Source organism: Manis javanica, chromosome 4 (assembly GCF_040802235.1).
Source record: "Manis javanica isolate MJ-LG chromosome 4, MJ_LKY, whole genome shotgun sequence".
NCBI classification, from domain to species: domain Eukaryota; kingdom Metazoa; phylum Chordata; class Mammalia; order Pholidota; family Manidae; genus Manis; species Manis javanica.
Window position 1 is genome coordinate 71,992,608 of NC_133159.1, and position 24,368 is coordinate 72,016,975.

General features: G+C 38.3%; 1 protein-coding gene across 2 annotated transcripts in view; it reads right to left on the reverse strand.

The window, feature by feature from the left end:
- DDAH1 (dimethylarginine dimethylaminohydrolase 1) overlaps window positions 1–24,368 on the reverse strand; it is a 228,174-nt gene that overhangs the window by 175,269 nt on the left and 28,537 nt on the right. Inside the window, exons 2-3 of one of the 2 annotated variants that reach the window (XM_073234223.1) lie at window positions 1,764–1,976; window positions 1,528–1,673 (exon numbers count right to left, since the gene is read on the reverse strand). The exons of the other annotated variant lie outside the window; for it this stretch is intronic. The gene's annotated coding sequence lies outside the window, so the exon portion shown is untranslated. The remainder of the gene's footprint in view (window positions 1–1,527; window positions 1,674–1,763; window positions 1,977–24,368) is intronic. 2 annotated transcript variants of the gene reach the window in all.

Consider the following 24,368-nt stretch of genomic DNA (forward strand, 5'->3'; position numbering starts at 1 on the left):
AGAAGTCTGTATGCACATATATATACATATATACAAATATATTTGCCTGACTGCCTCTTTTGTTTATAAGAACTTTAAGTTTGCTAAGGATGAAGACACAGTTTTAAGGAAGCTATTTAGCACTTAAAATCGTATTCGTGTGTAGAATAACATGGTCATTTATTTTATACTTTTTATTTTGAATATGCTCCATCTTAGGATTTCTCAAACTTTATTTGCATTCCATAGTAAGAAATACATTTAAAAGTTTGATTCAGTACACTCACATGTATGTATTTATATATACATATGCATATATATACATATCTGAAACAAAATTTCATGAAACTAAACATACCTTTAAAAAGTGTGATGCAAGTCTGGTATTTTCTATTTTATTTCTTCATTTATATGAAATATCAGTCATGACTCAATGTATTTATTAATTTTCTTACAATGACCTGGAGTTTAAGAAACACTGTTCTACTTTGCCTTCAAATACTTTGCCTTCAAGAAAATAAAATGTTATAATGCAATAATATGGGTATCCATTTGAAATGATTCAAGGAAATAAATGAGTTCTAATAAAAGGAATCATTGTGTCTTTGACTTCAGCTAATTATGATTATTATTATTATGTTATATTCTGGAGGAGATTGGCTTTTAAAAATGAGACTAGTTATCCCCTGTCTTCTTTTTAAATTACATTTTTCACAACCTTTTAAACTTAAAAATTAAACTACTACCTTTCTTTAGGCTCTCCACCCCTACCCCCCAATTTTTTCTAAAGGAAAGCTAATAGTTTTAATGGAATACAAAATGAAGAGTAAAAGTCTGGCTTTTACCATAACAAACTTCTAAGAGCTCAGTTTAGGACCATAAAAAGACCCTGTGCAGCCTGAGGACAAATGCAGAGTCAGGCTCTGGGCTCTGGCTGGTTCCTTAGAACTGATCTGTAAATTTGACTTTTGAGGATGGGATCAGACATTAATTACCAATAAAGGGTAATTATTAAAGAAACTCCATCTATGAAAATGGAGACTCTCCCTAGTATGAATAAGGATTCCCTAATAGAGAGGTCCTCTACTTGTCAATGAAATTAATGGGCTGCTCAGAAGCCCAAAAGCTGGAGACATTGAGAAGACTACTTTTGAAATAGGCTATGTATTCCACCTCAATGTATCTGGTTTGTAAACTGAGATTTTTGGGTAGCGAGTTAATTAAAATGGGCCCTACTTGTACTTTTTCTTGATGCAGCTCACAGAGGTCACAAATTGATGTTGAGAGATAGGTATTTTCGAACCCCAAATGCCACAATGTGGATTCCCTGGACAACAGGACAGACAGACTATTCTAATAAGAGTGACTCTTTGAGAATTACTATATAAGACAGGACCCCATGGCAGGTGGAGTAGAAATACTGTACACACTTCTTCTCCACCCAGAACAGGGAATTTTGACTACACAACTCTCAACATGCCCTTCCATCCCTACTCCCGCCTGGTTTTCTTCAACCAGCTTCCCTGACTCACCCACCACAGTGCTCACCACAAGCGATTGGAAGTATCCATTGACTTCTGCCTTTCTTGCTTGATTCTAAGTTGCAGAGGGCAAGTGGGATGTCTATCCTGTTCATGTTGCCTCTCCAAACCAGCACAGTGAACTAGGCACATTGTTTGGGAACTTCCATAATACTGTGTAGAGGGGAAAGAACAGATGGGTGAATTTTAAATTCATTACCCACTTTAACTTATAGCCCCTGTGAAAGTCAGCCTTCTCCATACCTGTGGTCCAGTATGAAGAAGTTCCAAGCACTCTTAAGGGGAGAACTTCCTTCCAAATCCTGCAGGGAACTCACTTTCAGGCTCCTCCAGCCAGCCTCTGATTACAGCTACAGCTCTGTGGGAACAGATCTTGGGAGTCTCAGAGTGGATGGAAATTGCTGATCCAGGCATCTGGAAAAATCCAGGAGCAACAGATATTGTGGCACCCAGGATCTGAAAGAAAAATTCAGATGCCATTTTTTGCCTTGGCTTCTCCCACGGTTTTTGCAGCAAGTATTTCACTGAGAGGGAGGAAGGTAATATTTTACAGGCAAATTGTTACAGACAACTTTGTCTAAGGTATACAATAAGTTTTCCATAAATATTTGTTCAATCATGGCACAAAGAAGGAGATGGTAGTCCCTATACACTAATTACCCTCCTTCAGGTATTAGTAGGAAGGAATACCTGAACCAGGTGGACACAAATGCAGTCTCTGTCCTATTAGTTTGAATCATAAGAAACTATCATTTTAGTAGGCCAAAAACGGTCAAATATCATCAGTTTCACATAGTTCAACCTATTAGAGGTTTCAATGTACTGCTCATTGACCATTGACAGAAACAAGGCCAGCCTGAATCCTGCTGACAAGAAGAAAGTCTGAATGGCATGTCAGGCCATTAACAGCCTTTTGGAGAACTAAGGACTGAAGTGGACATGAAGGATGTACAATTACTCCAGGTCAGTTCTTCCAAAGGGTATTCTAAGGCACCCTAGTTTCACAAGATATTTCATGAGGGAAGATGAAGAGAACTAATTTAGAAATGCTTCAAACAATATTCCTTTCCTAAAGTTTTAAAAACAGTGTTAAAGTATCACATTAATATATGAAAGAATCTGAAAGGTTCTACAGTAAAGAAAGCCATTTAACCATCTTTAATCCAGAACATTCCAAGTTTATTGGACTAGTGAAAAGATATTTGAAGATAGTGCCTGCTATCATAGTTAAAATTTGTAGGACTACTGCACCATGATCCAGGAGCCTCTAGCCCTTTTAGAATCCCTGACTCCTTAGGTCTGAATTCACTACGTATTTAACCCACAGAGGGCCCTGATGGAGATACATTTCAGCTTCTCCTCACTGTTTCTGAACAATGGGAAAAGTTCAGTATACTCCACATGTCAATGTTCAAGTTGTTTTCTACTGAGCATGTGTCACAATGCCATCAACCAAGCATTTATGTATTTTAGTGAATAATGTTAATAGAGACTTGGGAATAATAATAGCTGCCATTTATTGTGTATCTACCATGTTCTTTTCACATTACACTATACTTTACATTTTCAATATCTGTCATGTATATTATACATTGTTCACAATGAGCAGAGGAATTAGGGTTCTTAGACTCCATTTTATAGATAATATTTAGTGCCTCAAAGATGTTAAATTTTGAGGCCTCAAGTCCATACCAGTTCCTATGCTCCCTCTACTACACTAAGAGATGGCAATTATAGGTGGAGCCAAGATGGCGGCATGAGTAGAGCAGCGGAAAACTCCTCCCAAAACCACATATATCTATGAAAATATAACAAAGACAACTCTTCCTAGAATAGAGACCAGAGGACACAGGACAACATCCAGACCACATCCACACCTGCAAGAACCCAGTGCCTCGTGAAAGGGGTAAGATACAAGCTGCAGCCTGGCAGGACCCAAGCGCCCCACACCCCAGCTCCGGGCGGGAGGAGAGTAGTCAGAGTGGGGAGGGAGAGGGAACCCAGGACTGCTGAACACCCAGCTCCAGCCATCCGCACCTGAGTGCAGACACAGTGCATGCGTGGGGTCCTGGATACTAGGAAAACAGGGCAGCAGGACTGGTGAGTGGGTGCCTGAGGCTGACGCCAGAGAACAAAGAAATGGGAGTGGCCATTTTTTTTTTTTGGCAAGTGCTTTTTGGAAGTCTTAAAGGGACAGGGGCCCCAATACTAGGGAAACAGGGCAGCAAGACTGGTGAGCGGGTGCCTGAGGCCAGCACCTGAGGACAAAGAAAATTGCCCGTTTTTCTTTTTTTTTTAATTATTTATTTAATTTTTGTTGTTGCTGTTGTTGTTGTTTTGGTTTGGCGAGTGCTTTTTGGAAGTCTTAAAGGGGGAGGGCAGGACACTTAGTCCAGAGGCAGGGAATCTGGGGATGTCTGGGCACTCTAACCACCTGGGCAGCAGGGAGCATGGAGGCCCCTTACGGAGATAAATAGCCTCCTGGCCACTCCCCCTCCAATGGGGATCCACCATTTTGGAGCAGCAGCCTGAGCCAGGCCACGCCCACAGCACAGTGGAGATAAACTCCATAGTAGCCGGGCAGGAAGCAGAGGCCCTGTCTGTGCACAGCTACCCAGCACAAGCCACTAGAGGTTGCTATTCTCCCAGGAGAGGAAGGCCACAAACCAACAAGAAGGAAAGCTCTTCCAGCCATCACTCATACCAGCTCTGCAAAGTATCTCTATCACCATGAAAAGGCAAAACTACAGGCAGACAAAGATCACAGAGTCAACACCTGAGAAGAAGACAGACCTAACCAGTCTTCCTGAAAAAGAATTCAAAATAAAAATCATGAACATGCTGACGGAGATGCAGAGAAAAATGCAAGAACAATGGGATGAAGTCCGGAGGGTGACAACAGATGCCAGGACGGAGATTAAAGAAGTGAAACAAACCCTGGAAGGATTTATAAGCAGAATGGATAAGATGCAAGAGGCCATTGAAGGAATAGAAACCAGAGAACAGGAACGTATAGAAGCTGACGTAGAGAGTGATAAAAGGATCTCCAGGAATGAAACAATACTAAGAGAACTGTGTGACCAATCCAAAAGGAACAATATTCATATTATAGGGGTACCAGAAGAAGAAGAGAGAGGAAAAGGGATAGAAAGTCTCTTTGAAGAAATAATTGCTGAAAACTTCCCCAAACTGGGGGAGGAAATAATCGAACAGATGATGGAATTACACAGAACCCCCAACAGAAAGGATCCAAGGAGGACAACACCAAGACACATAATAATTAAAATGGCAAGGATCAAGGACAAGGAAAGAGTTTTAAAGGCAGTTAGAGAGAAAAAGGTCACCTATAAAGGAAAACCCATCAGGCTATCATCAGACTTCACAACAGAAACCTTACAGGCCAGAAGAGAATGGCATGATATATTTAATACAATGAAACAGAAGGGCCTTGAACCAAGGATACTGTATCTAGCACAACTATCATTAAAATATGATGGCAGGATTAAACAATTCCCAGACAAGCAAAAGCTGAGGGAATTTGCTTCCCACAAACCACCTCTACAGGGCATCTTACGGGGACTGCTCTAGATGGGAGCACTCCTAAAAAGAACACAGAACAAAACACCTAACATATGAAGAAAAGAGGAGGAGAAATAAGAAGGGAGAGAAGAAAAGAATCTCCAGACAGTGTATATAACAGCTCAATAAGCAAGCTAAGTTAGGCAGAAAGATACTAAAGAAGCTAACCTTGAACCTTTGGTAACCACAAATCTAAAGCCTGCAATGGCAATAAGTACATATCTCTCAATAGTCACCCTAAATGTAAATGGACTTAATGCACCAATCAAAAGACACAGAGTAATAGACTGGATAAAAAGCAAGACCCATCTATATGCTGCTTACAAGAAACTCACCTCAAACCCAAAGACATGCACAGACTAAAAGTCAAGGGATGGAAAAACATATTTCAAGCAAACAACAGCGAGAAGAAAGCAGGGGTTGCTGTACTAATATCAGACAAAATAGACTTCAAAACAAAGAAAGTAACAAGAGATAAAGAAGGACACTACATAATGATAAAAGGCTCTGTCCAACAAGAGGATATAACCATTCTAAATATATATGCACCCAACACACGAGCACCAGCATATGTGAAACAAATACTAACAGAACTAACAGGGGAAATAGACTGCAATGCATTCATTTTAGGAGACTTCAACACACCACTCACCCCAAAGGATAGATCCACCAGGCAGAAAATAAGTAAGGAGACACAGGCACTGAACAACACACTAGAACAGATGGACCTAATAGACATCTATAGAACTCTGCATCCAAAAGCAACAGGATATACATTCTTCTCAAGTGCACATGGAACATTCTGCAGTATAGACCATATACTAGCCCACAAAAAGAGCCTCAGTAAATTCCAAAATATTGAAAGTCTGCCAACCAATTTTTCAGACCACAAAGGTATAAAACTAGAAATAAATTCTACAAAGAAAACAAAAAGGCTCACAAACACATGAAGGCTTAACAACATGCTTCTAAATAATCAATAGATCAATGAACAAATCAAAATAGAGATCAAGGAATATATAGAAACAAATGACAACAACAACACTAAGCCCCAACTTCTGTGGGACGCAGCGAAAGCAGTCTTAAGAGGAAAGTATATAGTGATCCAGGCACACTTGAAGAAGGAAGAACAATGCCAAATGAACAGACTAACATCACAATTATCGAAACTGGAAAAAGAAGAACAAATGAGGCCTAAGGTCAGCAGAAGGAGGGACATAATAAAGATCAGAGAAGAAATAAACAAAATTGAGAAGAATAAAATAATAGAAAAAATCAATGAAACCAAGAGCTGGTTCTTTGTGAAAATAAACAAAATAGATAAGCCTCTAGCCAAACTTATAAAGAGAAAAAGAGAATCAACACAAATCAACAGAATCAGAAATGAGAACGGAAAAAATCACGACAGACCCCACAGAAATACAAAGAATTATTAAAGACTACTATGAAAACCTATATGCCAACAAGCTGGAAAACCTAGAAGAAATGGACAATTTCCTAGAAAAATACACCTTCCAAGACTGGCCAAGGCAGAAACACAAAATTTAAACAAACCAATTACGAGCAAAGAAATTGAAACAGTAATCAAAAAACTACCCAAGAACAAAACCCCCGGGCCGGACAGATTTACCTCAGAATTTTATCAAACATACAGAGAAGACATAACACCCATTCTCCTTAAAGTTTTCCAAAAAATAGAAAAGGAGGGAATACTCCCAAACTCATTCTATGAAACCAACATCACCCTAATACCAAAACCAGGCAAAGACCCCACCAAAAAAGAAAATTACAGACCAATATCCCTGATGAATGTAGATGCAAAAATACTCAATAAAATATTAGCAAACCAAATTCAAAAACATACCAAAAGGATCATACACCATGACCAAGTGGGATTCATTCCAGGGATGCAAGGATGGTACAACATTCGAAAATCCATGAACATCATCCACCACATCAACAAAAAGAAAGACAAAAACCACATGATCATCTCCATAGATGCTAAAAAAGCATTTGACAAAATGCAACATCCATTCATGATAAAAACTCTAAGAAAAATGGGAATAGAGGGCAAGTACCTCAACATAATAAAGGCCATATATGATAAACCCACAGCCAACATCATACTTAACAGCGAGAAGCTGAAAGCTTTTCCTCTGAGATCGGGAACAAGACAGGGATGCCCACTCTCTCCACTGTTATTTAACATAGTACTGGTGGTCCTAGCCACGGCAATTAGACAAAACAAAGAAATACGAGGAATCCAGATTGGTAAAGAAGAAGTTAAACTGTCACTATTTGCAGATGATATGATACTGTACATAAAAGACCCTAAAGATTCCACTCCAAAACTACTAGAACCAATATCAGAATACAGCAAAGTTGCAGGATACAAAATTAACACACAGAAATCTGTAGCTTTCCTATACACTAACAATGAGCCAATAGAAAAAGAAATCAGGAAAACAATTCCATTCACAATTGCACCAAAAAGAATAAAATACCTCGGAATAAACCTAACCAAAGAAGTGAAAGACCTATACCCTGAAAACTGTAAGACACTCTTAAGAGAAGTTAAAGAGGGCACTAACAAATGGAAACTCATCCCATGTTCTTGGCTAGGAAGAATTAATATCATCAAAATGGCCATCCTGCCCAAAGCAATATACAGATTTGATGTAATCCCTATCAAATTACCAGTAACATTCTTCAAAGAACTGGAACAAATAATTCAAAAATTCATATGGAAACACCAAAGACCCCGAATAGCCAAAGCAATCCTGAGAAAGAAGAATAAAGTAGGGGGGATCTCATTCCCCAACTTCAAGCTCTACTACAAAGCCATAGTAATCAAGATAATTTGGTACTGGCACAAGAACAGAGCCACAGACCAATGGAACACAATAGAGACTCCAGACATTAACCCAAACATATATGGTCAATTAATATTTGATAAAGGAGCCATGGACATACAATGGGGAAATGACAGTCTCTTCAACAGATGGTGCTGGCAAAACTGGACAGCTACATGTAGAAGAATGAAACTGGACCATTGTCTAACCCCATCCACAAAAGTAAATTCAAAATGGATCAAAGACCTGAATGTAAGTCATGAAACCATAAAACTCTTAGAAAAAAACATAGGCAAAAACCTTTTAGACATAAACACGAGTGACCTCTTCTTGAACATATCTCCCCGGGCAAGGAAAACAACAGCAAAAATGAACAAGTGGGACTATATTAAGCTGAAAAGCTTCTGTACAGCAAAAGACACCATCAATAGAACAAAAAGGGACCCTACAGTATGGGAGAATATATTCATATATGACAGATCTGATAAAGGCTTGATATCCAAATTATATAATGAGCTCACATGCCTCAACAAACAAAAAACAAATAACCCAATTAAAAAATGGATGGTGGAACTGAACAGACAGGTCTCCAAAAAAGAAATACAGATGGCCAACAGACACATGAAAAGATACTCCACATAGCTAATTATCAGAGAAATGCAAATTAAAACTACAATGAGGTGTCACCTCACACCAGTAAGGATGGCTACCATCCAAAAGACAAACAACAAGAAATGTTGGCAAGGCTGTGGAGAAAGGGGAACCCTCCTACACTGCTGGTGGGAATGTAAATTAGTTCAACCATTGTGGAAAGCAGTATGGAGGTTCCTCAAAATGCTCAAAATAAACTTATCATTTGATCCAGGAATTACACTCCTAGGAATTTGCCCTAAGAATGCAGGAGCCCAATTTCAAAAAGACATATGCACTCCTATGTTTATCACAGCACTATTTATAATAGTCAAAAAATGGAAGACCCCTAAGTGTCCATCAGTAGATGAATGGATAAAGAAGATGTGGTACATATACACAATGGAATATTATTCAGCCATAAGAAGAAGCAAATCCTACCATTTGCAACAACATGGATGGAGCTAGAGGGTGTTATGCTCAGTGAAATAAGCCAGCAGAGAAAGAGAAATACCAAATGATTTCACTCATCTGTGGAGTATAAGAACAAAGGAAAAACTGAAGGTACAAAACAGCAGCAGACTCACAGAACCCAAGAATGGACTAACAGGTACCAAAGGGAAAGGTACTGGGGAGGATGGGTGGGTAGGGAGGGATAAGGGTGGGGGGGAAGATGAAGGGGGTATTAAGATTAGCATGCATAATGGGGGCGATGGGAGAAAGGGGAAGGCTGTACAACACAGAGAAGACAAGTGGTGATTATACAGCATTTTGCTATGCTGATGGACAGTGACAGTAAAGGGGTTTATAGGGGGGACCTGGTATAGGGGAGAGCCTTGTAAACATAATATTCTTCATGTAATTGTAGATTAATGATAAAAAAAAAGAAAGGAAAGGGGGATTACTCCCTGATAGGTTAAAACTAACTGTAAATCAACGATTAATGCATGCTTTAAATATACTTAATTTTGATCATTTAAAGGGTGTCAGATGATCAGCTATGGAAGTATATTTTTCTGATAATATTCCTTTCTCTTAAAAAAAAAAAAACAGTTCCTGTGTGGTGACCTCCAATAAGTTCTTCACAATGGTATAAAGGGCATATCAAAGTGTGGGCAAAGGGTCTGTTTGTGTTTATACAGAGGATCAAAGCCTAATTTGGCTACCCAGAAAATGAACTAAGATATGATATGAAGAAGAAGTTCCAACATCAACATACTCTGGAAGAGTCATTCCAGAAGATGATCATCAAAAAACTTCAACAAAGATCCTGGCACTATTGCAGTTGTAGCTGCATTCATCCCACTCATTCCTGGAATTGCCATTGGAATGAAGAAGGAGATATCTAAGCTGGCCTGTGCATACAGTAAAACAACAAATTTGACTGGATCTATACTGTTGGAACACAACCAAGAATTAGGAGAAGTGCAAGTTGCAGCGCTCCAAAATCTTGAGACTACAGACTATCTACTGTTAAAAGAACATATGGGATGTGAACAGTTCCTAGGAATGTGTTGTTTTAATTTGTCTGATCTTTCTCAAACTATTCAAATTCAGTTAGACAATATCCATCATATCACAGCTAAGTTTTCACAAATGCTTAGGGTGCCTAACTGGTTTTCTTGGTTTCACTGGAGATGGCTGGTAATTGTAGGTCTGCTTTGGTTATGTAACTGTATTCCTATTACTTTAATGTGTGTGTGCAATTTAATTAGTAGTTTAAAACCTATGCATGCTGAAGTTACTCTACAAGAAGATATGTCAAAGAAATAATCAATCTTCCCATGTTTTCTTCCATCTGCTACTTCTATAGCTTTTCTTCTTCCTTCCTAATTACAACCTTTAAGTAGAATTCATACCTCAGATCGAATTTACTGCATATCATAATTCTTCCAGGTAGTAAAGATACCTCAAGACAAATGCTGGGCATAAAAGCCACAGGGCATAAATCTGCAAAGAAGTAAAAAGCTAACCTTTTCAAACAATATGGCTTCTCTCTCACTTACCAACTTTACATTTCCCTGTATGGCCCCGGAAGATGACTGGTTAGCCAGAGACCATCCTCAAGGGAGGAACAACCTAAGACAGGCACAGTCACAGGGGGGCCGTCAGGTGAGAAATTGGGGATCAACAGAGGTGAGGCTGAGAACCTCACCCCCCCTGTTTTGAGAGAAATCTTCTGCATCCGTGGATGTTTTCTTGCCCTTGTCTAGCTTGAATTAATACTTCATGTATAGGCACACACCTGATCATCTACATTTGCTTTCTTACAGCACTAAACTATGTTTTCTACCTTTATCTTGCATCTACCTACCACTTCAGCATTTTATTTAAAAAAATAATAATAATAATAATAATAAGGGAGAAATGTGGGATTCACATATAAATCAAGTATAAAATCAAACGAATATTCATATTTGACCTGATTGTTTATAGTTCATAATGCGTGATCAAAACTGAAAGTTTCTGTGATGACTGCCCTTGTACTGTTCACCATGTAAGAACTTATTCACTATGTAAGAATTTGTTCACCATGTATGAACTTGTTTGTTATGCTTCAGAAGATCAGAGACTGATGCGAATTAGGCTTGGGGTGGATTCATGATTGTGCATTGAGTCCCCTATACAGAATTTTATTGTTGTTAACAACCATTTGATCAATAAATATGAGAGATGCCCTCTCAAAAAATAAATAAATAAATAAATTAATAAATAAATAAATAAATAAATGAGATAGCAATTATATATGAGTTGACACTTACTGTTATCCAGGCACCAGGTTTTAACTCATTTTCCTCACAATAAACCAATGAAACTATTACTATTCCCATTTTAGAACTGGAGAAGCAGGCTCAAGAAGTTAACCAGTCTGCCTCAAGTCACACAGCTAGAAAGACGCAGGGCTAGAGTTCAGACTGAGGCTGATGACTGGTTCTACAATGAAGAAAACCATTTAATCACATTTAACCCAGGACTTTCCAAACTTGTCTGATTAGAGAATCATTATTTGTAGGTCTTGCCTATTATTACAACTTGGAAGAACACAGTTTGGCAATCTCAGGACCAACTCTCTCCCCTTAATCCAGGTACCTCTAGCTTCTCCCAATCCAGAGTTCAGGCCCTTTACCACCATGTTCTATCTGCCTCTTGAGCCCCTGTACTCTCACACCTTACTAACCAAATTTGCATGTTTTACTAACCAAACCTCCTAGCGCCTCAGGCTAGATGTCAAAAACTGGCCATTACTCTTCATCCCTCTAAAAAGCTTATAATGTGACCAAACTAGTACAGCATATTTATAAAGCTTAATGTAAAATAAATTATTATAGAATATAAAGTGACTTCAATGTCTATATAGGGAAAAAAGATATTTTGTGCTTTGAGTAAATAAAAATACTAAAAATCCTAGAGGTCTCTACTGTTATGAAGTCACAAATTACAGTGTGAATACCAAGTAATTCTTTTTTTTAAATATTGGTGTCATTAATATATAATCACATGAGCAACATTGTGGTTACTAGATTCCCCCCATTATCAAGTCCCCACCCCCATTACAGTCACTGTCCATCAGTGTAGTAAGATGCTATAGAGTCACTACTTGTCTTCTCTGTGCTATACGGCCTTCCTCGTGCCTCCCCTACATTATGTGTGCTAATCATAATGCCCCTTATTCCCCTTATCCCTCCCTTTCCACACATCCTCCCCAGTCCCTTTGGTAAGTGTTAGTCCATTCTTGGGTTCTGTGAGTCTGCTGCTGTTTTGTTCTTTCAGTTTTCCTTTGTTCTTATATTCCACAGATGTGTGAAATCATTTGGTGCTTGTCTTTCTCTGCCTGGCTTATTTCACTGAGCATAATACCCTCTAGCTCCATCCATGTTGTTGCAAATGGTAGGATTTGCTTCTTCTTATGGCTGAATAATATTCCATTGTGTATATGTACCACATCTTCTTTATCCATTCATCTACTGATGGACACTTAGGGGTCTTCCGTTTTTTGACTATTATAAATAGTGCTGTGATAAACATAGGAGTGCATATGTCTTTTTGAAATTGGGCTCCTGCATTCTTAGGGCAAATTCCTAGGAGTGGAATTCCTAGGTCAAGTGGCATTTTTATTTTGAGTTTTTTGAGAAAACTCCAGACTGCTTTCCCCAATGGTTGAACTAATTTACATTCCCACCAGCAGTGTAGAAGGGTTCCCCTTTCTCCACATCCTCACCAACATTCAAGTAATTCTATGGAAGTTATGTAAAAGAACTAAGCTCAAACTATGTCATTTTCAATTTTATCACTATTGATATAGATCTAACATTTATTGGGAGTTCGCTATAGGCCAGGCACTCTGCCATGTACTTTCCATAGATTACCTTATTTCACAACAACTTTAAAAGAGAGATACTGTTGTTATTCCCTTCCTACAGAAGCAAAACATAAGGCGCTAGCAGTTTGAGTAAATTGCCAAGATCACACAGCCATCTAGCAAGTGCTGGAGCCAGGATATGAAGGGGAGAACCTGGTCTTCAGATGTCCCCAGCCATGTTGGATGCTAAACTCTGGGGTGCACAGAGCAACGGCCATCAGCCCCCACATTCTAACAGTGATCATATGCTTTTCGCAAGTCCTACATTAAAAGGTACATGACATATGCCAAATGGTTACCCTTGGGGAGCCTTCAAAATCTGTGAACTGGAAATAAGATTCCAGAGGGGAAAACCCTAAAACCATTAATTGCTCCAAGATGATAGGTTTGGCAGAGCTGGATCATCTTAAAAGAAAAAATTTTTGGAAGGTACAGCTGAACAATATGGCATTAAAGAAATATGATTCGGCTTCTCATGCTTATAAAAACATAGTTGTCATTTCTAGGTTTGCTGAAGACTGTTTTGCAATCTCTTACTAAGTTGGGGGAAACCAATACTCTACACACTTAGGTACATTCTGCACTTTTCTAAGAACCTCATAGGGATTTTTGGTATTTTTACTTACTTAAAGCTCTGAAAACAAGGACTGTCTTTCTCTATAGGACATTAGAGGAAAAAGTGACTTTATATCTAAAAGAGTTAATTTTACATTAACCTTTACAGATGTGCCATGTCAATTTTGTTACTATATAAGGCTTTAAGAGATAGTCAAGGCTACATTAAGAAAGTGTTTTAAAATATCTAAAATAACTGGAGACTCAAGCAATTTATTGTGTTCTGAAAAACGAGTACAGATTGATTTGCAAGGAAGTAAAGGAGAAAATGGTAAGGAAAGCACAGGTAAAAATGATCATTTGATGAGGCATAAAGGCTACCTTGAGAATTAGCACTTAAAGAAAATCTCTAAATCAAAACACCATAGAGTAATCCTGAGAGGTAATACAGCATGGAGTTAAGAAAAAGGCTCAGAGTTCCCAGGCCTGCATTCACTCATTATGTATGTGCCCTTCTGCAAGGTGCTTATCTTTCCTGTACTTAGTTCTTTCCTATTTAAATGAAGTTGTTAATAAAACCTACTTTATAAGGCTGCTTGCTGTGAAAACTAAATAAGATAATTTATAAAAAGCCCTTAGGACAATGTCTAGTAAGTGTTTAATAACCGCTAGCTATTAAAAGCAGAAAATGTTATTATCATTATAGTGCACACGAATGGGTGTGGAAACAAAGGTGAATTAAGAAGGTAAGTTAAAACAGAACAAGAGTAATCACAGGTCTACTGCTGAGACCTAAATGATAGAATTTATACATTGTTGGTGCTTAATAAATATTGAATGAATAAATAAATAAACCCATCAGTGAAAAAAAATCAATGAATGGAGTCACAGGTAGAAGAGCTTACTTTCAGAAAAGCTAAATTCTTTGCCTTCTGAAGGTTCCATGATCCCCTCTAGTCCATCCCTGAGAGAAAAGTTGCCCACCATCATTCGGAATAGTCTTTCCGTTCCTCATGCAGCATCTCAGTGCAGTGCAGTCAATTTTAAACTTTTTCTAAAACTAGACTAACAGATACAAGGACACAATGAACTTATAAACAAAAACCCTAAATTTAAGTGACCTCAACATCATGACAGGAGAAAGATGTTCAAAGATGAAGTTATATTTAACACACCCTTTATTTCTGTCTAAATAGTGTGATTTGAAATACATGAATTTCATGTAAAAATATGTACTTTTTTTTTTTTTGAAAACAGATACCAAAAAAGAAAAGGGAATGTGTTGAATGAGGGAGGGGAAGGGAAGGCCAGGGATATTGGTTATCTTCCTGCCACTAAGAGAGGTATCATTATTCTATGCTCCTGCAATTTAGTTATGTACCTTCAAAAATTATTTTCGGCTTCCTTCCAATTCTGAACTATGAGCAAAATCACCAACACATTTGACAACAATATGTTCCTCTTGCGTAAATGTCTTCTCTAAGCCACATACATAATTAAAATCCTGTTGACTCAGGGATAATGTCTCAGAACTGAATGTCCAAACTCTGTAACTTGCTTCCTTTTCTAACCAGACAGTACAGCTGCCAAGAGCTTCTGGGCCCTCTGCCTCTTTTCTCCATGTATAATTATTATACATTATATAGCATATACTTGATTTGCCAAAGCCTGCCAGAAAAAGTTCCTGTGACCATTTATTTGAGCTTTGTTGTGTACATATGTGACCAAAAACACAGTGTACCAGAGCAAAAGAAAAAAAAGGAGGTGGGGAGGGAGTGGATGTGCTTAGCAATGCTTTTTTTCCCATGGAAATGAGATGAAATCTTAAGGCAAAGCCATATATATATGTGTACGTGTGTACACACACACACACGCACACACATACAGCTTTGTAAAGCAAAATTTACCTAAGGTGAAAGAATAGTTTAAAAATGAATGATGCCATATTATAACACAAATCCTTGGTTTCCAATATTTAAAATGAGGAAATAGACTTTAAATGGTCTTCAAAATATATATGAGGCATAAAATGAAGCACTTTGGCTTTCCTTCACCTTTGGGCAGCACCAGATTTAAACCAGACATGAAAATCTATCCTATTTTTAACGTCCTCTAGAGAAAGAGGTTACACAATGTTTCTTAGGAAGTTGTTCCAATATTCCTCCCAGTCATAAAACTTACATTCTAACCTAAATCCCTCACGCTCTAGTTGCAGTCCATTTCCTTCTGCTTTGCCTAAGTAGGGTTGAAGAACAGTCACTCACTGACCAAAGCAATATTATGAGACTATTCCCAGTGCTGTGTAGTTTTTTTTCAACAATGGAAATTAAACACATGGTCTGCAGTTGCCTGGATCTCTTCTATACCTTCAAGATTATTTAGATATGATATTGGTTCTTTTTCAGTGTTCTGAAAGTTCTCCATTCTTCCACATATTTTCAGAAAGACTTGTCCATCTTTTAAAGACTTTACTCAGTTATTTTAATACATATGTAATGTATATCAGGCTACAAGTAATCACAGATTTCAGTATATCTAATCTAATATTTTTACTAGATAGTTCCCTACTGATGTACAGTTTTCTGTAACTTATTTTAGAAATTATTTCAGAAAAATACTGATCATAAACTTTTGTGTGCATTAGAAAATTAGGGAAGCTTCGTAACAATAAGATGCTAAAGTCCTGATCCAGACTCAATAAATTATAATCTCTAGGGCATAGTATCTTTCAATTACTCTCATGCAAGTCTTACTTTGCTTTAGTTAACAAGAGCATTTTTTTAAAAGTTAGCAAGCCCATTATTGGAAATGGAAACAAAGAAACTGAAACAAACAAAAATCCTTTTAAAAAATGTTCCCCGTCTCTTTGGTAAAGCCAATTCTGCTTTTGCACTTCAAAGTGACACATAGAGAGTCAGGTATTTGGTGCTCTATGAACGCCAACACCACAATCCCCATTAACATGGAAAGCTAAACCAAACCTAATCCATGCCTACAAGTTTCCCACACTAGAACTGAATGGACTGCCAACAGGCTATTCATGTATAATACATTATCACATGAAAATGTGATTATGACATACAGGGACTACCACTGTCTGCAAGTATGTAATGCATTCAACATAGGTCATGTAATAACTCGTTCAAAATTTAAGCCAGTTTCACTGGATAGGAGCTCATTTAAAGGACCCTAAATGGCAAAGTAGAGGAAGAACTAATCATTGTGTAAAATAATATGGGTACAGAAACATCAACATAGTGGGAAATGTTGAGAAGGAGTTGGAAGATTCTATGTGAGAGGCAAGAGCATCTTTTCCAAGAAATTTTAAGGTGAATCAGGGTAGGTCTTTGCTTAGATCCTAAACCATATGGTATTATTATTACTATTTGTGTTGGGTTGACATACAAGGTGAACCCTGGGGACTGCCTCAATGATTTGTCCAGTGGGCATGTTTCCATTTCTTTTTCTGACACTGGTAAGCATCAGTGTTGGATTTCCCTAAGGGCTGCCTCAGATAGTCTGTGCTCTGCATTCTCCCAAAAGCACACAGGCAAGCGGGAAAACAAAACACTCAAAACTCCTAAAACAACCACAGAAAGGTATGTCAGAATGAAAAGGGCTTAGAAATTGCTGCAAAAGAAAAGAAGGGAAAGTGGTGAAAAGATGGCAGCCAACGCCAAGGGATATTTAAGGACAACTCAGGTGTGCAAAGAAAGAGCTATCTTGTAAGATGAGAACCTTTAAGACCTACTCTCTTAGCAGCTTTCAAAGACTCATTACAGTATTATTAACAGAGTCACCATACTGTACATTACTTATGCAAATATTGAATCATTATATTGTACACCTGAAAGTAACATGTTAAATGCCAATGATATCTCAATTAAAAAGTAAAAAGAGGTATATATTTGTACCAATTCTGACACCATCTATGCACTGGAGATAGCATCAGACTCCACAGATTAAGAGTTTTGTCCTACAAGCCTACCTCCCAGCCCCCACCATGTCAGACATGAGTCACGAGCCCAGGTTATCACCTGTGCTTCTGACCAACTAGCTATTGACTGGTTCCCATGACCCCCTCCTTGCATTGCAGATGCCAGTTCCAAATCCATGTTGTATTTGTACTTCTGACCAGCTGGCTATAAAATCAGAGAGTCCCATGATCTCCTCCTTGGGTTTGGTTAATTTTCTAGACTGTCTCACAGAACCCAGAGAAACATTTTACTTACTAGATTTTTGGTTTATTGTAAAAGGATATAACTCATGAACCAGATGGAAGAGATGTATAGGGGAAGGTGTGGGAAAAGGGTGAGGAGCTTTGACACCCTCTCCTGCTGTGCCACTCTCCCCAAATCTCCACAAGTTCACCAAACTGAAAGCTCTCTGAACCCTGCCCTTCTGGGTTTTTATGGAGGCTTGAATTCATAGTCATGGCTGATTAAATTGCTAGCCTTTGGGGACTGATTCAACCTCCAGGCTTCCTCCTCTCCCCTGGAAGTTCCAGAATTCTAATCAAATCATCAGTTCTTTCGGCAAACAGCCCCCAACCTTAAGCTAGATCCGAAAGTCATCTCAGTAATTTAATAAGAGACACCTTTGTCACTCCCCACACTTAGGAAATTCTAAGGGTTTTGGGAGCTGTGAGTCAGGAACCCGTGAATGAAGACCAAATACATAAGAAATCGATTTTGGTCAAATGAATGATCAAATAAATATTTTTCTTATAAATCCCAATATCACATTCCATATTTTCTATTTCTGTTAATTGTACAATCCTCTCAATCACATCTTCTTCTCCCTTTGCTGTGCCCCAGCAGTTAACAATCCTGTTGAGGGCATCTCTGAGGCAGGACCCATGTCATATTCACTCTTGGTGGTTCAATCTCAACCCTTCGTTAACTCTTGCCTATTGTAATAGTGTCCCAGATGGGTTCCATCCTTAAACTGATTCTTGAAATCACTGGCAGGTGATTTTGTTGTCACAGTTTGACTCTTCACCTCTGTCCCTTTTTGAAGTTCTTCTATACTTCTCTATTGCCTATCAAACTGAGTCCAACTCTATTTTTATAAAAATAGTAAGTTTATTGAACACACTCTGTGACTACTGCTTTACATACATCATTTTACTTATTCCTCCAAGAAGTTTATAACATGGGTGTTCATGTATGAAATAGATAATTACAGTTATGAAATATTAAAATATTTCCACCAATTGTGGATATACCATTGATTCAATAACCTGATTTTAGGTGATAAAGAAATAGCACACTAAATATACATAGTACCTAAGATATTTTCCTTGATTTCAAAAACATTAAAATGAGAACAAATACATGAATCTTAGAAACAAGGAAGTACAATATCATTCTATTTTTATACCAAGTCAATGGTATAAAGTATATCTCTAATATACTGTGTTATGTTTCCCTTTTCCTCTTTTCTCTTCATGCTCCTTGCATTTAAGCACTCTTGTACCTTGGCCCAGATTTCTCCTGGACTAGAGAATGTGTATTTCTCCTTACTCCACATGTCCAAAGACAGCTATGCTCCAACATTTGGCCCAAACAGCTCCTCCCCAATAACACTTTCCTGATTCCCCAAGTGAAAAATGACCTTTTGTACCTTTAAACTATGATGCATTTTGCACGCTCATATGAAAGTATTCTCTGTCTCTTGTGATAGCATTATACATACTCTATCTTTCCACTAGAATGTAAATTTCTTTGAGAGCCTGACTGTAACTCGTGTATCTTTGCACTACCCCTAATGTCTTCCTCCTGTCCCCATCATAAAACCTAACAATTCTTGCATTTAAGGCTCTTTAAAAATATTTATCAACTAGGTGACTAATGAGAACACATTTAGTGATTTTATTCTATCATTCATTAGGACCATATGAAGACTGATGGTCCCCAAGCATTTTGCCACTACTCAGACAAGTACAGAGGTGTAGTACTTCAAGAAAAGTTCATTCTCCTACCATAATCAAGTCACAGCTTGACAGGCCCACAGGGCTGCACTTTCCTAAGTGATAGCCTTTTTATTGCTCCAAGATTAAAACTCTTTTTTGAAGAATAACTTTTAGAACTTAGGCTAAACCAACTTCTTAATAAAACTCTCCTCAGCTGCAAATAGAAGAAATGCCCTGTGTGCTAAAGTAGAAATATCCTGTTATTTGGTTCTTGCCATTGCCTGGAAGGGAAGTTGTTGTGGGAAACCTAAATATTTTTTGGCCTTGGCCCTTGCCTTGCACACATTTCATAGGAAAGTGTTACATTAAAAATGAAAAGTGTTTCACAGGCATTTGCTTGTATTCTTCATTATTACAGTCTCAGACTATAAATGATTTTGAATAGATTTATATTTGTTTGTTTGTTTGTCTATGTTTTATGGGACACAGTGGAATCCTGTGATGACCTACTACTAAAACTCTTCATTTTGATAGAAGAGCTTGCAAAATATTTTAATATATATTTTTTCATTTAGTCCTCTAAACAACTCCTTGATGCAGGTATTAATATGAGCATTTTACAAATGAATCAACTGAGGCTCAGAATTGGTAAAGGATCTTCTTGCCCAAGGTCATATAGCTAATAAGTGGCAGAGACTGGGTTTGAACAGAGCTCCTTATTCCAGTGCCTGAACATTGTCCATTATTCTACAAGGAGCTCATGCGAGAAACTGGTGTTTTTAAATATGAGACCATTTATGGAAAAGTCTGACAAACTGCTGTTAGGTCCTGACCTTTGAAAAGACACCAAGAGTGAATAATCCTAAAAGCTTACAGCTTGGACATGCAGGAATCTATGTGATTTTGAAATGTTTCCTCAGTCCACTACTGCTTAGATTCTGAGGAAATCAGAATATTCTACCCTCTTAAACCGCCTAAATTTTCCTATTTCCAGTTATCTGGCTTAGAATTCCTGTCACTTTCAAGAAAACGGGAAGTTTATGTCATCTCATGTATCAATTTCGGAAAATGTTCCAACCTCCTAAATCTAGATAAATGGTGATAAGATGTGAGAATCTGAGGGCTAGATCAAGGTTTTCCAATCTTTTTAATGAAACAGCTCTCTGTCTATTCATGCCCACAACCTACATATTAATTATGAGAAACCACCCACGAACAGGGAAAAAAATGATACCAATACTCAGGTCCACTTTGGCTGACCCCAAAGTATATTTGCATATGTATGCCTTCAAGCTATCCTCTGTCTCTTTCCACCAAGGTTAATACTGTTATTTGGCCAAGAATTGTTAAAGATGAAATGGGGAAACACAGATTTTCAACCACATGAAGGAAATCTTTGAAACAAACTTATGTTGGTTGGCTAACACTGGATGATTTGATATGAAATATATGTTTAATCTTTATAATTACCTAGAGAGATGGGTGTAATTATCCCTATTTCACAAATGAGAAGACTGAAACTCAGCAAGGTAAAATAACACACCCAAGATCACACAGCTAAAAAATGATGGAGTTGGGATCCAAATGCTCTGTCTTCCTTTAGAGTCTGTGCTGTTAATGATTCTACTACCCTCTTCTCAAATCTATTTTTTATATGATAGTAAGATGTAGATGAAGTCCAATATAATACATCACCATATTACACTCACAGGGAACCAGTAAATGTGACAGAGGCAAAGAATGATCCAGGCCTCCTATTGGTTTTCATTTCCTCCCTTCTCTCTGGAATTACTCTTAATTAAATTCTTAGTCACAGCTATCTACGTACACGTTTAACACATTGTGTCTTAAAAACAACAACAGTTCAAACATTTGATTGTTTTGAAGAAAACACCTACAACAGAGGAAGGGTATTCTGAGATCGATCTGGGTGACAGGTTTCTCCCAGACCGGCATGAGGCAGACTTGTTCATCATGTACACAGGAAACAAGCAACTGTCTCTAAACTTGTCTTCCATCAATTCTTGTGGTTCTAGACCACTGACCAAGGCCAGAAAGTTGATCACTTCTAGAATGCACATACCCACAACAGCATGCAATCCTGGTATCTGGTAATTTCTGTAATGGTTTAGGCAAGTTGAGAGAATGCTGAAGAATGGAGAAGCACAATACTTAAATTAGTCACGGTGAAACTGGTTGATGGCAGGTACTGCTCTGTTTGGGCCATGTGGTTCCATCTTTGTACAAGGTACTTAGTTTAAGTAATTATTTGAATATTTTGATAGGTTTATCCATACACATCTACAAATGTGGGGCTGAACATGGCAAAATAAATACTCATACTATTGATAAGAAGGTTAAGTCTCATAAACGTAACACCAATAAGATGAAGACAGAACACAGTGGCCAAGTCAAAAGGCAGAGAAACCTTTGCCTCCATTGGATGACGGCAGGACTTCAGCCAGTACTCCATGTGTCTGGTGGTGCAGGGAAAGAATTAAATTAATGAGCATAAACAAAATGTTAGAAATATGTGATTAAAGGCTATCTCTAAAATAAGATTTATTTAGGGGTTTTATAGCATTTTTTATTTCTTTCATGTTGGGATACTGTTTACAGTAGGTAATTCTTTGAGTTTTGTAGATTTATTTTTATTTTCAGGAATGTGTTATATACAGATGTGTACAGAGTACTGCCTGTGCCTAGTGGTTTTGTCTCCATACCCATTTGTTTAAGCTAAATAAGAAATTGGATGTCCAAGTGATGAAGGGTACAGAATAAGCATAAGAAAACTAAAACAACTTCAGATCCAGGAGCTGGGGCAAGTGTCCAGACTTCTACATGGCGAAGAGCCCATGTCATGCACCGCAAACCAACACCCGGGGGGAATGGGCACACACAGGCAGCACTGCTTGACAGACAGAAAGGCTTCAGGGGTGCTGTCTGCTTTCAGATGTTGGGGCGAGAAGAAACTAGACACATGAATTGCATTGAAATTCCCATTCTAAAGAACAGCTAAATAAATGACCCCAGAGCACAATGTCCTACACCTAGTCCCAAGAATTTCTTAGGCTGGGATGTACGTCTGCCAAGAAATACCTATTCTGTTTCCAGTTGGCAGTCATGGATTTTTTCCTCACTCAGACACCCAGAAGTCCTCTTTTAGGTGTGGTTTTATCCACCACCTTACCTATCTTAATCAGACTGCCTTTCCTTGAACTGAACAAAATGGAGAGGAAATTTTTTCCACCCACTCATCAGGGACTACAAGACTCAACTCAGGTCCTGCAAGCCTCAGGATGGAACACGAAGTCTTTTAACTACCTGGGCACAGTAGCTGACTGTCAGGAAACTGCCTGTGGCCTCCGCACATTGCCACACTATTTACACAGTTGATGAAAGTCTGCCCTGTTGGAGGAATTTGGCTCTAGAGGAATCCCTTTAAAATTCCCAAAGAGTCCATTCACCCTGTCACACCCGCACAGATGCCTGTGGAGATAGGAACAGTGGGGTTCATTTTCTAACTTCCTCTGTACACACTATAGTTCTACACATTTATTTAAAAGGGGTGGTAGGGTGTCGGGGAAGAGCTGGGGGAGCTACAAAACCTAACATTATATGAGATATTTTCAACAAATATTTTAAGTAAAGTCAACAATCACCTTCCCCTGCCACTCAAACATTCCTCTGCTTCCTTCAGCAGCCTAAACTCTGCCCTTCACGCTCACAGGCATGAAGTAGAGCTGGGAGGTGACTCCCAGTGGAAAATAAACCTTTCCAAGGCAGAGAAGGAAGAGCAAAAACTGAACCAACCCTCAAAGCAGAGAGGAGAGAAGCAGCAGAGGCCTGAACAGTCTTCTCGTTTAATAACTTAGAGCCTTGCTGTTAGCAAGAGAAAGAAAACGTCAGACACATGATTTTAGCATGACAAGAAGACGCAGCAGAGGTGATGGGTTGGAGGGAGTAATTTCCTGAAGCCCTTCTTGCTCTTTTAAAGATAAGGATCAATTTTTATTCTGCCGATTATCAAAATGTTAGAAATGACAGTAAGCTATTAATTTCTCCCACTCTCACTACTAACAGCAGCTGCAGTGGCAGCCCAATCCTGCCCCAGGTGGGGCCTTTCCTTGCTGTGAATGACCTCTTTCACTGGGAAAATTGGTCAGGAAACAGCTCTCCATTTGGGAAGGGTGTATATGAGATGTAAGTGTATGCCCAAAATGTTCCCTTTCTCAATTTCCTTCCCTTACTGCAAATTTTCTCCTAACCTAAATAATGACTCTTCCTACATTACTCAGAAAAACAAAAACAAAAAACCTCTATCTAAATCATCTCAACCTAAAAAAGAAGGAAGGGAAGAGGTAATTGATCCTCCCACATATGTCCCACTTCTTTGCTTTGAGGAGCCAAAGTATAGTCTCAAAGTTAAGGGCTTAGGTTTTGGTGCCAAAGTCTCTTGAATTTGACTCTTAACATTGCTAAATGACTGCTGAACTTCTGAGCTATTACTTTCCTCTCAATTTCCTTATTTGTATCAGTTTCCATATTCGTAAAATGGGAACAATGGTAGTTCCTGACTTCAGGGGTGGTTGTGAAAATTAAACATAACACATCTTGAATATTATCAGAAACAAAGTAAATGCTCAGTGAAAATGAACAATTACTACTACGGGCTTTTCCACCTCTGAATGGTCAGACTCAAGCAGACCATGCAAGGAAAGAGGGCAAACACCACTGATTAGAGAGAGAAAAAATATCACAGGTAGGAGAGCTCTTAGCTCTTAGTGGGGCAGGAGCGAATGAAATCAGTGTAGCCAACCTTTCATTAAAAGTCTGGAGGTTATTTATAGTCTACTAATTTACATATAAGAGGTAGGGAGAAAACCCTCTTTCTGTGTATATGAAAATAGGCAGAGCTTAATTTGAGAAATTAAGGAGAATTTAAAGCAATTTAAAAA